Here is a 16,432-nt window from a genome sequence, read left to right on the forward strand (position 1 = left end):
TATGTATATATAAAATTCCTACTGTGAGTTAAGCTACGTAGCACTCCATAACTCTTCCTTTTATTAAGGGCAATTTTTCAAACAATCAACATTATTCATTTTCTGTCTCATGACTTCGTGCCTGCAATTCTTGGTTTGGCTCGATCACAATTGTGCATCCCTTATTTTGGAGGAATCAAAAAACATCCACCAAAATATATTTTGGAACTGCTTCTCGGTGATATTGCCTTCCCTCAACTGCACGCTTGAGATGAGTCATATAGCAAGTCTCGCGCATATTTAGGGCCTGCCCTTGAAGAAACTGGTCCGGCTGTGAAATGCTCAGTTTTTTCTCAAATAAATTTTTTGGTTTGAGTTTTCTCACTTCTCGAGTCCCTTCACAACCAAGCAGACCCAATGTTCCCCTTAGTCCTTAATTTTGTTATATTATGAAATGAATAAAAAAATTTATAATGAAAATCAAAATCATAATAACTGTTGCGCAAAAAACACAGTCCCACATACGTACTTGAACGCAATATTGCTTTTATTTTGTTTTAGAACCTAAGGCATTAGAAAAGATAGCAGTACAATAAAAACGTTGAAAAAAAAACAAAAAAAAATTTGACTTGGCGGGACTCGAACCTGCGCCACTCAGTTGTACTCGCGTACGTGCACTGAGTGCGTTAGCTTGCTAAGCTATTCGCGCTTGGGCGCGTACTTAGTTTAAGTCATGTATATAAATTTGCTTTTTACACGCTATGTGTCGGCATATTTATGTACGATATGCGATCGTATCTATTGTTGTGTGCATATGTTTTGTGATTGTATATACGTCACATGCTTTTCGAATGTCTTTCAACTATAGATTGCTGCCCCGCCGCGTATGAAAACAAGTATTTTTACACCCACACACAAGCTTGAGCAGTTGAAGGTTGTTTCCCGAGGCTCTCTTGCGATTGAGTCGGCCACCACAGGAAATTAGAGTGATACGCCATTAATCCCTGCATCTAGCTGTATTCCACTTAGTAGCTCTATCCCTTGATGACAAATCGAGCGCGGGGCGCGACGCTATTGCGCACGACCATGCCTTGCGTAGTGGCGACATCAGCTGATTGCGCCGGCCGGCTTGCTTCGATTTGCTTCAGAGCGAAGAAATGTCATACCTTGAAAGATTGCGTACTGCACTATGTCAAAATGTTACTGCTTTGTAGCCATCCTATGATTCATTGAGAATTGATAACTCTGATATCACTACTGTAGAGCTTTGCGTCGGCGACACGCACCGAACGTGAAACCGCACTACGTCTGTCGTAGAAGCAGTAGGAGGCTGTCGTCTGCTAGAACAAAAACAAAACAAAGACCTGGAAAATATTCATAAGTCTTAACTCGTTCTTTGAATAACCGTTTATCACTTTTAAAGTTATTTTACCAGATAACATACATATATTTTTTAAGTTTGTAGCAGCGACAGATGTTTTTTTTATTTTCCTCACACAGATATCCAAGTAAAATCCATTCACAGCTAAAGCCACATGTTGTTTGTCTTCTTTGTTTTCGTGGGCATGCCGTGGCGGTGCGTCTCTCATGCGTTCGCGCTGCTACACACGAGAGCACGAAATGTTAAATTTACGCAAGGAAGCGCCGTTCCTCGTTCGTGTGATGTGCTAAGATTGCGCCCTATTCCCGCAGTTGTTCGAGTGCGGATCAAGTGCGAGTCGTCCAAGGAATCGGCGGGTTGGGCGGGCGCTCGAAAGACTCCGATGTGACGGCTGACGCCTGTGGTTGCTTCCCCAGGACAGTGTGAAAGAAACTAAAGGTAAGGGGCACACTTTCCTATGTAGAGCAAGTATGCCACTCAGTGCAAGTGTGTGTTGCTGCACTCGAACGAGGCGTCGTGAAACGAACACTTTACGCGCTTTTGCGAGTGCGGTTGCCGATTCGCTTTGACAACGCTAACGCCAACAGAGCCATGGCGCATCGGCGCGGCCTTACTGGAGCTAATTCGAGACAACTGCGGCAACATGCATGTGTATGGTGATCAATTTTTTTCATATGTGTAATGTAGTGAGGAAGACGCGCATGGCGCTTGCTACGTTGTTGATTAAACGAAGCCTGCAGTGCCATTTGATGCAAAGCAGCATTTTGTTTACGTTCGCGGGCGATAAAATTTGTAACTTGGCTCGATTCACCTAGCCAACCACCTAAGTGGGTTGATTAGCATACAATCTCGGTAGAGCGTTATTATGCCCCTAAACAGTGGCGTGTGCTTGTTAAAAGATATAATGTGTGTGCCTAGTGTAGGAAGAGAGAGAGGTGTTTGTGCAATCTGCATGTGTACCTGCAAGACGCCTTTGCTTGTAACTAATAATGTACCGGCCAGCACCTACATTGTACGCCTGACTTTGAAGAAAACTTGCATGCACAATGTGAGATTTCATAATCTGCCAGAGTCGCTTTTTATAAAATAGTACACTGCCAGCATGTTCAAAATATGTTTCGCTGCTGTGTGGCAGGGGTGCGGTTATCACGCTGTTGCGTAGTTGCTGATGAAAGCACTTGTAGTTTTGATGCGTTAATATTTCTCATCTAACTCATCAGGTGTTTGGCTGTTTCAGCACAAACAAGGCAAAGAGAGAAGGAAGACGGGTAATGACAGGACCAGTGCCGACTTTTGTTTGCAGAATACCCATGTTGCTGTATTTACTGTGACAGCCTTTCTGTGTTGCTTTTTTGGCCAATTTATGCAACAACACAGTTGTCAGCAATATGAGAGAGAACACTGAAATTAGCTTTTAAAGATCATGGTGTATAAATGCCTAGTGAATCACAGCACAAAGTAACAACAAAAGACATCAGTATGATCAATGTGGACGAGTACAGTCTTGCATCTAAAAAATATATTGTGCAAAATGTTGCCTAAGTAAGAAACCTCTCTATGTTTGCAAATAGTGTGACGTCACTTCGAGCACCGTGCCAGCCATTCCCTCCCTCTGTGCAAGGGCTGGTTGGCAAGGAAGTTGTTTGTGACGTTCCTGATAGACCACTGAGGTGTATGCGATTCTAAACCTGTAGCCTAATATATACGTAATCTTTTGTGCAGTTACATCGCTGCATCTGACACCTACAACTTATTTGCATATTTACATTGCTCCCTTAGGACCTAACACACAAACTTGTTGTTTGCATTGTCACTTCATGAATGTCGAGCGGTAAAGGTACTGAGTATATGTGAAACAAGAATCTCTGCTTATTACATGAAGACATATGAGGCCTTCGATAAAACGAGTTATACCTTTATTGGGCTTGCGTACTCGTCGGGGCGATTCATACATGCAGCTTCAGCAAATGGTATCTTCTAGCCCGGTGACCATGCAATTTTTGCTGCACACAGCGCAAACACCGAGATGTATCCACTCGCATATGGTCGCGTTAAGTGCATATTTACCTTGACTAAAATGTCGAATCAAGTTTTTTCATCGACCGGTCCCTGCCATGAGTGCTGACGTCTTCGCAAACAAGACACATTGTTATTGATACTGCACACACCACACACAATATTCTAAGTTGAACCGATATTCTCAATACCTTTCAATGCACACTACATGTCGCAATCAACACTGCACATTTTCGAAGACTATGCCGCTGCTCCTCGCACAGGCCACCACGTGTGTTCACTTCTTCAAGATAAACAGACAGCGTGGCAAATATTTAACCACACAGTTTACCACACAGCTAGATGTTTGCTGACACATACTACAGCTAATGTCGACATTGTAACGTGAAGTGTAAGCTTTGGAAAATTAAGCCTTGCCCCAAACACCGCACGACTGTACCGGGCTGAGCCACCAGCGGGAGTGTTTTTCCAGCCACACCTTTTACACGTGCCAGTGACATCATGCTGTGACGTACCTCGGTAGGGGCCTAACGCTGCATACTTTATGTGAATGAGGGTCCTGTTAGGGAAAGCAGGCATTGTTGATTTGGTAACTTGTTCATTCCCTACTGGACCTTCATTTGCACGAGTTGTCTGACTGATATTCAGGAGAACTTTTGTGCAAGAAATTATACAGTTGGCAGTCTGTGCTTGCCGCATACTGTTGTTACTGGTGTTTCTTGTTGTTACTTTGCACTGCTCATTACTGCTCACCTACAGAAACTATCCAATCTTGCCACTGTTTCGGACAAGATGCAGCTGGCAAGTGCGATAGTGTTCATAACTCTAAATTCTCAAGCAAAAATTATCGTTTCATATTCAGTTAGTTGCATTCATATCAGTACAATATAAGAAATCATTGATTAAACATGAATCCGTGTTCCTTCACATAATGCTCACAACTTTTATATCAAATTGAATGGTGTTTATAAAAAACTTGGGTTTTAGCTAAACTTCATGCTCTTTTCTCGAACAGCTGACAAAACGCTATTGCAGGCTTACTTGCCATGAATTGGACTGTGTTTGAAATACATTGCAATTCTTCACCGGACTGCCAGTACATTTCACATTGGGGAACATTTATTAACCATGGATTGATTAATGAAGAACGGAAAGAAAGAAGCGGCCGGCCGGGATACTTGATATTGGCATCAGTTTTGCTACCCAGCGCATTATCATGCCAACTTTCTATAGAGTGGTTATGCGTCTTGCATGTGTGTCTGTAAACCAAGAACTTTGGGTAGAACTATATTTGTCTTATAAATGGTTGCAGGACTGTGGAGGCTGTAGGACTGCTTAGGAATGGTGGAATCCCTGGACATGTGTTCAACCTTGCTGCATCAGCTCCTTGGTGTTTTCACAGCATCTACAGGTGTGTTGGGTGAGTAAAGCAAGCAGGTTTCAACACAAGGAAAAATATATTATGGCAGCACCTCTTGTGCGTGCCTTACATCCCAAGTATATCAAATATTTATCTTGCACCTTGTGGTCTGTAATTTTTAAAGAGACACCTCTTTTTGCTTTATAATTGAGTCTTGATACTTCGACAGCAATGTATTTGTGTTTGACAGCAAGTGTTCTTGAACAAATAACTGATCTCAATAATGACAAAACACCCTTCATACTTGGTCCTTAGCATAAGCTAGCACATATCTGTAGCAGATTCAATTATTCATTTTTTGCTGGGATGACAATGAGCAAGTAGCAAAGGCAAGTTCAGATTGGAATGGTCGGTGACGTCTGCTTAGGCTCTGCCATATTGCTTTGCAACCAGAGTTACTTGTGACCACATATAAAATAAAGCCACATGATGTGCATTCTAAATGAGATTACCATATCACATTTCACTGCATCTTAATATGTGCCAAACAAATGCAGATATCATTAGCTTGCCACTGTAAAGGTATCCTAAACCAACACAAGGTTGAAATTTAGTCATGGTGTTGCAGCTGTGTATGACTCTACAATGGATGCATAGCCGTGATAATTTGTCTATATGTTGTCGCAAAAGTAATGTTACACACATTGTACGATACAAAAGAGGTCCTCGCTTATTTCGCTTTTTTTCGCTATGCTTTTTTCTTGTCTCTTCTTGCCATGTACTCCTCCTCACTGTACAAGGAGCAAGAGCAGTGGGCACACAAACACGTATTTAAAAAAATGTTGTAAAGTGAGCACTGAGAAGCTGAACACTTCTAAAAGGCTCAAAGAGGTAAAGATATTGTTTCTAGCTACTTTTTGGGCACCCATAGCTAGTTGTACTGCTGCAGTTAAAAAATAAGTTAAATGTTAAAAATTAATTGGAGGTGGTTTGGCACCCATAATTGCAGTTACATACAGAACTAGGTTTCAATGCGTAAGCAAAATCTGTTCACTCTAAATCAATCCCATTGATATCTGAAATTCAGGAAATATTCACAGAAAAGCTCAGGAAAAGGCTAAGTGGTTGCCCCTGTAAACGTGAAGGAGATACCCTTCTTCTAAAAGGTCAATAGACATTCTAGTAGTCTCGATATTACATGCACTATAAAATATTCCGGTGTGGTGCTTTTCATGCATGTTATAATGAGAGGGGTTTTTAATAGAACTGTTGTCACTTTGCCCTGCGTTGCTGAAATTGCTCACATAGTTATAATACATGAATCACTTTATGCCTTTTGATTTTATGCAAATGGTTTGCTTAACCAGTCGGTTTAACTTGATTTGGATAAAATCATAAATGCTCTAAAATTTTTTTTACTATACAGCAGGTTTATTTTTAAAATACGCGACCATTGATGTGAACGCAGTTGGTGGCGTGCATGATTAATCCTTCACTATCACCACTCTAACTACACCTGCTACAGTGCATAGTGTGACAAAAGTAATGGTACTTAACATTACTGGCAGCATACACTTTTATGTCCTAAAATGTGTTAAAAAGCCTGGTAAAAATGGGTGTACGTTTTTTTTCGCTCCAACTAAATATTCTGGTCTACTCAAAGTAGCTTCCGCTCTTTTAAGGTCCTCAAACTATTAGGTGTTCAAAAGAAGTATCAATGCCATATACTTTCTTTGTCAGCCTACTCACCACTCTAATAATAAGAACTACCCGACAAAATTACCCAGTAAACTATAGGGATGTTACAAAAAGTAATGTCAATTCAATTGTCAAAAAACGTTGCCAAGTTACGTTTTTGTTCACTTTTCTTTTCCCAATTTTGTTAAAGTTACTTTTGATAACATCCCCTATAGTTTGTTTGGCATCATTTTCTGCTAGTTCTCATTATAATGTGTTCAACAAAGACAACAAACCCTTCAATGTATAGTTCTTTCCTTTACTCATGAATCTGAAACAGTGAATCTCAGTAATCTTAGCGGTGTGTGACTTGTTTTTTTTATCAGTTGTGCATGTGTTCAAGTACATGCATTTAGGTGGGAGGGCGAACCATTGCCACCTCCTGTGACTAGCAGATTTTCTGAGAACTGACAGATGCATAATGCTGCCAAAGAAGTATAGGGATATTGGAAGTAGTCGTAACGTAATTTCTATTGTAATGTAATTGCCTGTATACAAAAAAAGGTGTCCCACACTCGCCATAATGGCAACAGGCAGCGCTGACTGACTCTTCCATGTATAAATGCACATATATACCATACAAAATGGAAGAGGGATAGCCGCCATAATAGCTCAGTTGATAGAACATCGGACATGTTATTCGAAGCTCGCAGGCTCGGTCTCTGTACAGGGCAGGTCATCTTTTTTTCCTTCTACTTTTCTTTCTTCACAATTACAACACTTCTATTCTTCTTGAAGGTTTTCTCGTGTAAAAAAGGTACCTTATAATCTGAAGAGGCAAACAGAATGTGCCAGTGTACGAGTTAGCTCTTGTAGTGGTTACAAGTAAGAGATGTTTTGAAGAATAAATCATTCTGCCACTTGCCAAAAGAATGGCTACAGGACATGGCGCTGGATGCACTTTGTTATATTTGAATCAAGCTATCTTGTATTCTATTTTTATAAATTACATGGGATGCACATGACGGTATCGCACACTTTATTGCCACAAAGAATATGCAGCGAACAATGTTATAAATGCGAAATTGCATAAGGATAAAGTGAAAACTGCACCGTCAACGAGAATATACAGGGAGCACAGGGTGCAGGCGTCATTTCTTCCGCCCCGCCGTGGTGGTCTAGTGGCTAAGGTACTCGGCTGCTGACCCGAAGGTCACGGGTTCAAATCCCGGCTGCGGCGGCTGCATTTCCGATGGAGGCGGAAATGTTGTAGGCCCGTGTACTCAGATTTGGGTGCACGTTAAAGAACCCCAGGTGGTCGAAATTTCCGGAGCCCTCCACTACGGCGTCTCTCATAATCATATGGTGGTTTTGGGACGTTAAACCCCACATATCAATCAAATTATTCCTTCTGCCCGTGCTTTTCAAGTGCGAGCTGTTTTCACCTCATTTTGACCAACTAACTAGACTGAGATGTGTTGTTATAGTGCAAGAGGATGCTCCACGGAAAACTAGGTGTGTCTTTCAACCTATACGGTGCCCGGTTCAAGAGTTCATGCAGACCAGATCGTGTAAAACAGGACCGTGTAAAATGGACCGTGTAAATAAAATAAAATGGACCATGTAAATAAACAGGATCGTGTAAAATGTCGTTTTCGTGTGCAACTGTAGTTGTGGTTGTGCTGAATGACCTTTCTTTATATATACTATATAACAAACTTGCTCCTTTAGAGTCGAGTGCATCTTCGGATCGATTGTAAATGTTTGCATATGCGAGGCCTTAAGTTTCATAAGAAATTTCTCAGTGTGCCACGAGGAAATGTGTGTTCAGCGAAAATTTGTATATCATTATATACATTCTTAAGCCTCGTCTACAACTTTGTGCAGGTTGACCTTGAGCAGAAAACGAGGAGTGGCAGCAGCCCCCACAAAAGAGCAAGCGCCTTCCAAGCTCCCGAACTCTCTTCGACAGGAACAGCAAGGTCACTGTGTGGCATTGAAAACCATTGCAAGGAGTGCCTTATCAGTACACTGTGCTGCTCTTTCATCACGGAAGACGAAGTGGATCACTCCAGAGGAAAATCATGCTGTGTATTGTGAGTGCTTCAGTGGTTTTGTTTTTGTCCAGCCAGCAGTTAAGAAATCATGTGTCAGATTTAGCCGGGATGGCTAGAGGAAGTCGGGCAGGCATGTTTGGACATTTGTCTAGACAAGAAGTGCCAATTTTCGCACTGATCCTGTTGGAGTTACTGCCACATTCACAGAAGCTACGTCACTTCTCTAAATGTACAGATGTGCCGGGGAAGATTAGCTGCATTAGGTTTTTCTATAACTGATAGCTGCCAACATTCTTCATTATACAGGAGTTTTGTTCCTCACTTATGGGTGTAAAGCCCTCCACAGAAAAAATGCAACACGTCTACTTCCAGAAGGCTCCAAGGCCCTACTTGTAGGTTTTTTTCGACTTGTATCATAAGCACCTCGTTTGGGTGTACATGAACATTTTATAAACATGTACAGCGAAAAATTTTGGTGGCTCGTCGTTTTGTCGTTATCATGTTCCTCGCAGTATTCTTAAGCATGTTTTGCATTACGTTGTCAATCGGGTTCATGTGCATACAAGACATTACGAAGTTTCAGGCTAGAGTATAAAAAGCCTGGAAGCAAGCTATCAATAATTTTTTAACAGAGTTGCTTAATCTGATACATGATACATCACTAAACTTTCGTGCGCCCCGCCGCGGTGGTCTAGTGGCTAAGGTACTCGGCTGCTGACCCGCAGGGCGCGGGTTCAAATCCCGGCTGCGGCGGCTGCATTTCCGATGGAGGCGGAAATGTTGTAGGCCCGTGTGCTCAGATTTGGGTGCACGTTAAAGAACCCCAGGTGGTCTAAATTTCCGGAGCCCTCCACTACGGCGTCTCTCATAATCATATAGTGGTTTTGGGACGTTAAACCCCACATATCAATCAATCAACTAAACTTTCGTGCGTATTCATCAATGTAAGCTCGTCTTAGTGTTATCCAAAATGAAGATGTGAGTCGACAGATGGAAACATCTAGTGGGGTAATCAGGGTGAACAGTGGAAGTGCCTCAGACAGGCTGGCCGATGTTGCGATAGGAGGACCTATTTTTTAGAAGTCACCTTGTCATCCTTGGCGTGGTAGTTTAAATGGGGTCAGTAATGACATCATCTTTTTGTGTAGGCGTGTGTGCCTGTTGGAAATGTTTGTCTGAAAAAAAAACCTATAACGCAGAAGAGAGCAGACCTTGCTTCTTTTTATTTGATTTTCTTTATTTTTATTTAATACATGCTGCGGACCACACTTCGGTCCAAGCAGGAGGGCATGGCGTAATACAAAGAGACATACAATACACGCAAAACAAAAACAAAACAGTGCACAGTTACTCAGTATCGCAAGTACTAGATTCGATTGTCTGGTTGCAGTCTGAAATGGTGCGTGGAAAAAATGAAAATTTGAACGTGTCCGTTCTCGCGAAGTACGGAGTTAGTGCATTTGGTTGGTAATGTCTTGTCGGTCTTGTGTTTAATGGAGAAAGAAAAAGGGTTGGATCAAGGGAAAGTTTGCGATTATATAAAAGAGACAGAAAATCAAGGCGGGACTTCTTTCTACGATCCTGAAGGGAAGGAATATTATTAGTGTTTCAAGTTAGGTTGCGCTGATACAAAGTGTTCTCCTGTCGGAGGTTGGGGGTAGGGGAAGCAAAACAAAGATAAACGATAGAAAAGAAAAAAAAGAAAGAAAAGCGGGATGCAAAGTAAAAGTAGTGCTACACTGCTCCTACTTTGCATCCCCCCTTTTCTTCTTTTTTCTCCTTGTTTTCTTTTTTCACCTTTTTTTACATTTGCATTGTCCCATCTAGTGCACGAATCAATGACACATGGCTTTGCTATAGCAAAGATGCCTATGTGGTGTTGGATTGAACAGTGCATTGTACTTCATTCAGTTAATTACAGACTGATCAGTCTTGCAATAAGTGCTTCCTGTCTATCACCACACATGTTCAAATGAAAAGTTTGTGCTTGGCTCTTAGTATGCTGGTATATAGCTTGTGTCTTGGACTACTCAAAATGAATGTTATTTTGCTGCTGTTGATGGTAATGAATTTATCCAACATGAAAACATCTTGCCTTGTGAACTTTGTCAGACCTGCCTTTCTTTTTCTTTCCTATGAAGGCATTGTATGTGAGGGAGGCAGTAACAGAGAGGTGATAGCTTGAGCTTCGGAAGAATAAATGCTGGCAGTGAGGCAATTACACATCAAACATCCTAGCCATTTTGCCAACCGTCCTAAATGTGTTTTGAAAAAAAAATATTGTGCTCGTTTACTGTATTGAAAACAGCAAAATGCTGAAATATATCGCAAAGAACAAAATATTAGGCCACGTTGGTGCCTTCTGGACTTCCCAGGATGTCGTCTGGGTGTTGTTTGTAAAAAGTAAAAAGTGTTTCAAAAATACTGCCTCTTCTACACCAAATTCAGTCTAGGTATTAGGTAAAGGTGATTGTGTGTAGTGCATGAAGCTCAGTAATATTAGTGCAATTTTTTTGCCACATCAAAAGCAGGGAAGCAGTTCTATTTATATGGCAAGTTATAAGATTACACTTTGTCTTGTCCTAAAGTAGAAATGAATTTTTGAAGTTTTCTTATGATGGCTGTTTTCTGCATTTGATATACGACAGCTTCTATTCCGAAGTTCCCCATGGGCCTCAATAGGAGACTTCTAAAATCATTTTCCTCATTTAAACAAAAATTGTAATGATAACACTTGCATATAACAAGAACTGTTTATTTGCTTTCAACTTACACATAAAAGTAATTTTCAATTAGACAAACACACAGCTCAAATTGCATCTCAATGTGGACAAAAACGATTATATAGTGATATTTGGAATCTGGACCTAACAACATTTTTTTCGTGAAATATAACTTCTGTGCAGTGAGTATTTGTGGCTCAAATATTCATACAAAGTGCAGTTTGGCCATACAAGAAATGCAAACGATAAACAGTTTGACTGAATTCTTCAAAGCCTATATAGCGGAAAAATTGCACTAATGTTACTCGGCTTCAAATACTTTAAGAAGCACCTTTACTTAATAAGTAGATCAAATTTGATATGGCAAGAAAAAGTGGTACTTTGAAATTTTTCTCACAAATAACACCCGCACGACATTCTGCGAAATTCTGAAGGTACCCGCCACGTGACCACAACTTTTTTTCTTCAAAACATTTCTGCAAATAACTATTTCCAGAAGAGTAAATTACCATCATTTTTTAAACTATACATCCGTGAGTGTCGTCAGGCAGTGTGGTTTTTATGTTTGGTGTAGAATAGCCCAGAGCGAAAAACAACAAATTTCTGAGCATCCTTTGACGCTCGAGCAATTTCGAAAGCATTTGTTTGTTAGCAGCAATTCAGTTAAGCCCTTGTCTTTATGCTTAGGCCCAGAAACAAAACTCGAGTAACCCAAGTAGTCCTAAGAGTCATGCAGTCTCGCTGTTTCCAGGCTTGTGGAGCCTAATTTAGTGCAAGCTTCACCATTTTTTAAAAATTTAGATTCAACCAACAGGTTTTGGAGGCATAGTGCATTTTCAGCTAACTTGTTTCACACCAGTTACTTAGATAAAAGCGGAAAGTAGAGGTAAAAATACCAATGTAGAGGCATTGTAGGTAATAACAAAAAGGACTGCTTTCTTTTTTAGTGTGGTGATTTGCCTGAACGTTGTGCTTTTTGTGGTATAGTTCATTGTCTAGTGAACATAGGCCTCAAAAACTAACATTTGCCGTGTTGAGGTCGATTTGTTGGTTATAGTCATAGTAGCCATATTAAAAATTATGACTTCAAACTTGATTGTTCTTTTGAAGATTTTTTCTTGCATAATGATACTTCAGAGTCTTAGTCAATTTCGTTATAAGAAAACGTGATGTCATAACAGGGTCACTTTTGTAGAGTCGTTCAGTTCTACCTTACCTTTTACATTCCTAATAGAGCAGTTATTTTCAATATCGGTATTTAAAATGGAATGAGAATGCTGTATGTAGTAAGGTGTAAGCACTTACAGATAGCACATGCACCCAACTTTTCTGTTGGCAGTTTATTTCTGTTATTCTTGATTTAGATGTGGGGTTTCACGTCCAAAAACAACTATATGATTATGAGAGACGCCGTAGTGGAGGGCACTGGAAACTTCGACCACTTGGGGTTCTTTAACGTACACCCATATCTGAGCACACGTGCCTACAGCATTTCTGCCTCCATCGGAAATGGAGCTGAGATTTGCTACCGCGACCGGCGGGTCAGCAGCCGAATTTCTGTTACTCTTGCTCCCCTATTTGTGTGCACTTCGGTTATAGTTATCTGACTTGCACAGATTTTTAATGGCATCTGCCTGGTCCTGCTTGCTTTCATGGTGATTTTAACCTTCATAAGTTGCATAGGTTTAACTCTCAAAAGTGTTCAAGATGCCAATTTTGTGCACAAACTGTATAGTATAAAGGCAGCAGATGTACATGCACACACTATTAAATGTACATTGAGAGCTTTCACTTGCAGTTCCTAGAAGCATTTAAATCATAATTTAATAGGGACATATTAATCAATTATCTCTACCATTGAAAATCGTGACAACCTAGTTATTTTCACTGTGATAAGCATGCTGTTTGCTTTGATGTGGCAGAACTAATTTATACACTCGTTCCTTCTATTATTCACATATGCATAACATGAAGGATTGTGTGCCTTACATTTTCAGTTTCATTCTGTGTGTTATAATTCTTGTGCATGTGAACAATAATAAATGTGCTAACATGTGTCTCTGACATTATTTGTGCCAATTATTTTCATTTCGAGGTGCCTATGAAGGACACATATGTTTTATGGCAGTGACCTCCCAAATCTACAGTGGTGCTGGAGCCTCAAGCAGCATTTCGCCGATCTCCACAAGGCGTTCATGAGATAAACACAGCGCCACACTTTCACAGTGCTATGATAATTATTTATGTTTAAATACTTCGTTCTAAAATTGCTGTTACATTGTGTTTTGTGTCACCATCCTGTGGCTTAGGTGGAGCTCGTGAAATTACGGTGCAGTCACCTCATTTGTGTACCATCAACACTGCAATGTCACTATTTACAGCTGGAGCATACAGACAAATAAAAAAATATATTGACTGTAGCAGGGCTGACGTGTAGATTAATGCTTCTCTATTGATAATAATAACTTTATAAGTTCTTTGGGTCTTGCATAGAACACTGTAATAATGTGTTGCAATGTAACCACCATTTATGATCGCTAGCATGGTAATTTAGTAGTTTTGTAATGTATTTTATTTAAAAGGTAATTTTGCTTTGCTTCCGCATCACGATAATTAGAAAGATGCCGATGATTCAATCCCTCATCATGCACATTTAAGAAATATTGTGATTTGTACACAGTATTGCATGTACTCAAGATCTGGACGTCTATTCAATTTACACATTATATTGCTTTGCACTTGATTCAGACGTAACATGCACACATTTCCGTAATTTCTGCATGATACGTCCTTCCAAAAGATGCGGAGTCCACGTCATACGTCTTACGCGGAGTCCGCATCATACGCCTACCATATTTCAATAATTCCGTACTTGAGGTCTCCGCATCATACGGAACGTTTCAGTAGGGAAGGGGCCAACCCAAAAATCCAGCATTTATTCTTCATCTTGCAAATATATAAGGACGCAAGAGGAGAGAAACAAGAAAAGAGTTACAATGGCGCATGCGCCAAGGGCGTCATTTTGCCCGACTTGTTATCTGCGGCCTTTTGTCCTCACAAATGTTTGCTATTTTGAAATCACATCGTGAAATCAGAATGAAACTCAAAATCACAATGTTTCGATAGTTTTTGTACGCGACCCTTGTGCGGTTGGAAACTTACACCCAGATATGACACCGTTCATATGCTTTGTAGACCATTTCCAACTTGGTAAAGCGGGAAGAGGTTTACTGTCAAACTGGCTATGTTTTCAGCAGTCAGTGGGTGTTTCCGCAACAATGCGACCATCAGAATGTCCCCATCTGCTGCCAGCTCATCAGTATTGGAAGCCAGACAAATTTTTGGAGCGTATCGGCAATCTCGTGTATTTTCTCTGCTTGCTACACAAATTCTCAGTCATAGGCACTAAAAATACCCACCAAAGAAGCATTCGCGGTGATAAACTTGCTCAGTCTGTTTCCTACGGGGCAAGATGGCAAGTTGGGCTAGTTTCAATTATATTTATTGGGGCACAAGATTTTAAGTAGTGGCTAATTGCCAGTCGCGATGAGTATATGCTAGAGGCACTATACTCGTGAAAAGGCACGGTTCGAACCACAATTGCAAGTTTTTTCCTTCTAAGCTGAGAAGAATTTTTATCACAATTTCTGGGGGGTTCTTGAAGCATTCTACTGGTTGTCTCCTGTATATGCCGGGCCTTCATAATTGCTAAACCTTTCTACTTTGCCGTCTCAATACCGATGCAGAATAAACAATATTATTGATTGCTTCTTCACGACCCAGCTGTCCTCTTGGTTCCTCATACACACGAGTGAAAAAGTGTTTTCTTGAGCGTGCAAGAAAGCACAACACCACGGTCAATGCAAGTTCTGTGGTTGTGCGCTCCAAACCATAATCTTGAAGGAACCATGCTGGTGCTTTCGAAAGAAAGCAGTGGACAAATTTTACAGCGTTTAGCCGTTCCTGCATATATTACAACATTGCGCCCGTCTATATTATCGCGCTGAATTGATGTTTTGTGGTAAGCTTAAGGATGGCTGGTGTCGGTGAGTTTTACGTGTTTTTTAGCTTATGCATGTCACTTAGCTACACCACAAACCTAGTATCTATTGTGGTCGTGTTCTACAATGTCGACAGCGAAGAATATTAGCCCATGATCTGCCTTATGTCCTTGATTGTTGAGACACATGGCTCCTGTATATTATTGTTCCGCAAGCTGCCTGTTATTTTTGATATAAAAATTGGTACTTATTGATTGATTGATATGTGAGGTTTAACGTCCAAAATCACCATATTATTAGGAGACGCTGTAGTGGAAGGCTCCAGAACATTTGGCCACCTGGGGTTTTTCAACGTGCACTGAAATCAGAGCCCAATGAAAAAGGTATTGGTCAAATCACAAAGAGAGGCAAATTTCAAAAATGGCAGGTTGTTCTAATGAATTTCAATAATAATGATCGTAAATTGACTCTTGTGATGTGCTCATATGTGTTTTCGTTGTTTATATAGGTTGCTCATAATTTAAATCACAAGCAGGTTGGTAATGAAGATACGTTTCGAGAACGAACGATGCAAATAGAGTGCTCATTTTGATCTTTATAACACAGCACTGCCATTCAAGAACAGCCATGGTAAATTTTCTTTGTTATGACCTATTCTGGTTTTAGTGGAAAACTTGGCCCTGACAATAAATGCTTTTCCCTTGTGCCGTGCTTTTCTGGTACCTTGGCTGCAGCTGACTGCTGAACTTGACACTCTATCAGAGTCATCAATAGCAAATTTGAGTCACAAATAGGAAATTTGAGATACCTTCGATCGCTTAATTGGCATTTCTAGTCATCTGTGCAGCGACACATGACGTACTCTTTCTATAGATATCTCATTTCACTCGTAAACCTTTAGAAGACAACTTGAGGCATAGTAATGGCAAGTATTCGGCATTCTTGTCCTTCGAGTGGATATACCGCATAAAAATTACCTGGTGAAACAAACTGTCGGAATGTCTGCCCATTCGCTCAAAGAGTTGACTTATAATTACAATATTCCGACAAAGAAAGACGCATTACAAGTAAAGTGACATGCATTGTTGCGTATTAATTTTACGATGAGGCCCAAAAGCAATGCTTAATCGCACGGTATATGGCAAGAGATTTATTATTGTTATAGCAATATTATGGGCAGTTTCGGCTGGTTCTTGCCGTCATTCTCGCAATACATACATACATATATATACATATAT

General features: G+C 40.5%; 1 long non-coding RNA gene across 1 annotated transcript; it reads left to right on the plus strand.

Annotated features, from left to right (window-relative positions):
* The first annotated feature begins 1,553 nt into the window (after positions 1-1,553).
* Positions 1,554-15,901, plus strand: LOC142769112 (uncharacterized). The gene is made up of 3 exons (XR_012885667.1): positions 1,554-1,798; positions 4,689-4,796; positions 8,301-15,901. It is a non-coding gene; the product is annotated as an uncharacterized LOC142769112 (long non-coding RNA).
* Positions 15,902-16,432: the final 531 nt, after the last annotated feature.

The sequence above is a fragment of the Rhipicephalus microplus genome, chromosome 8, assembly GCF_043290135.1.
Source record: "Rhipicephalus microplus isolate Deutch F79 chromosome 8, USDA_Rmic, whole genome shotgun sequence".
In the NCBI taxonomy this organism is placed as follows: domain Eukaryota; kingdom Metazoa; phylum Arthropoda; class Arachnida; order Ixodida; family Ixodidae; genus Rhipicephalus; species Rhipicephalus microplus.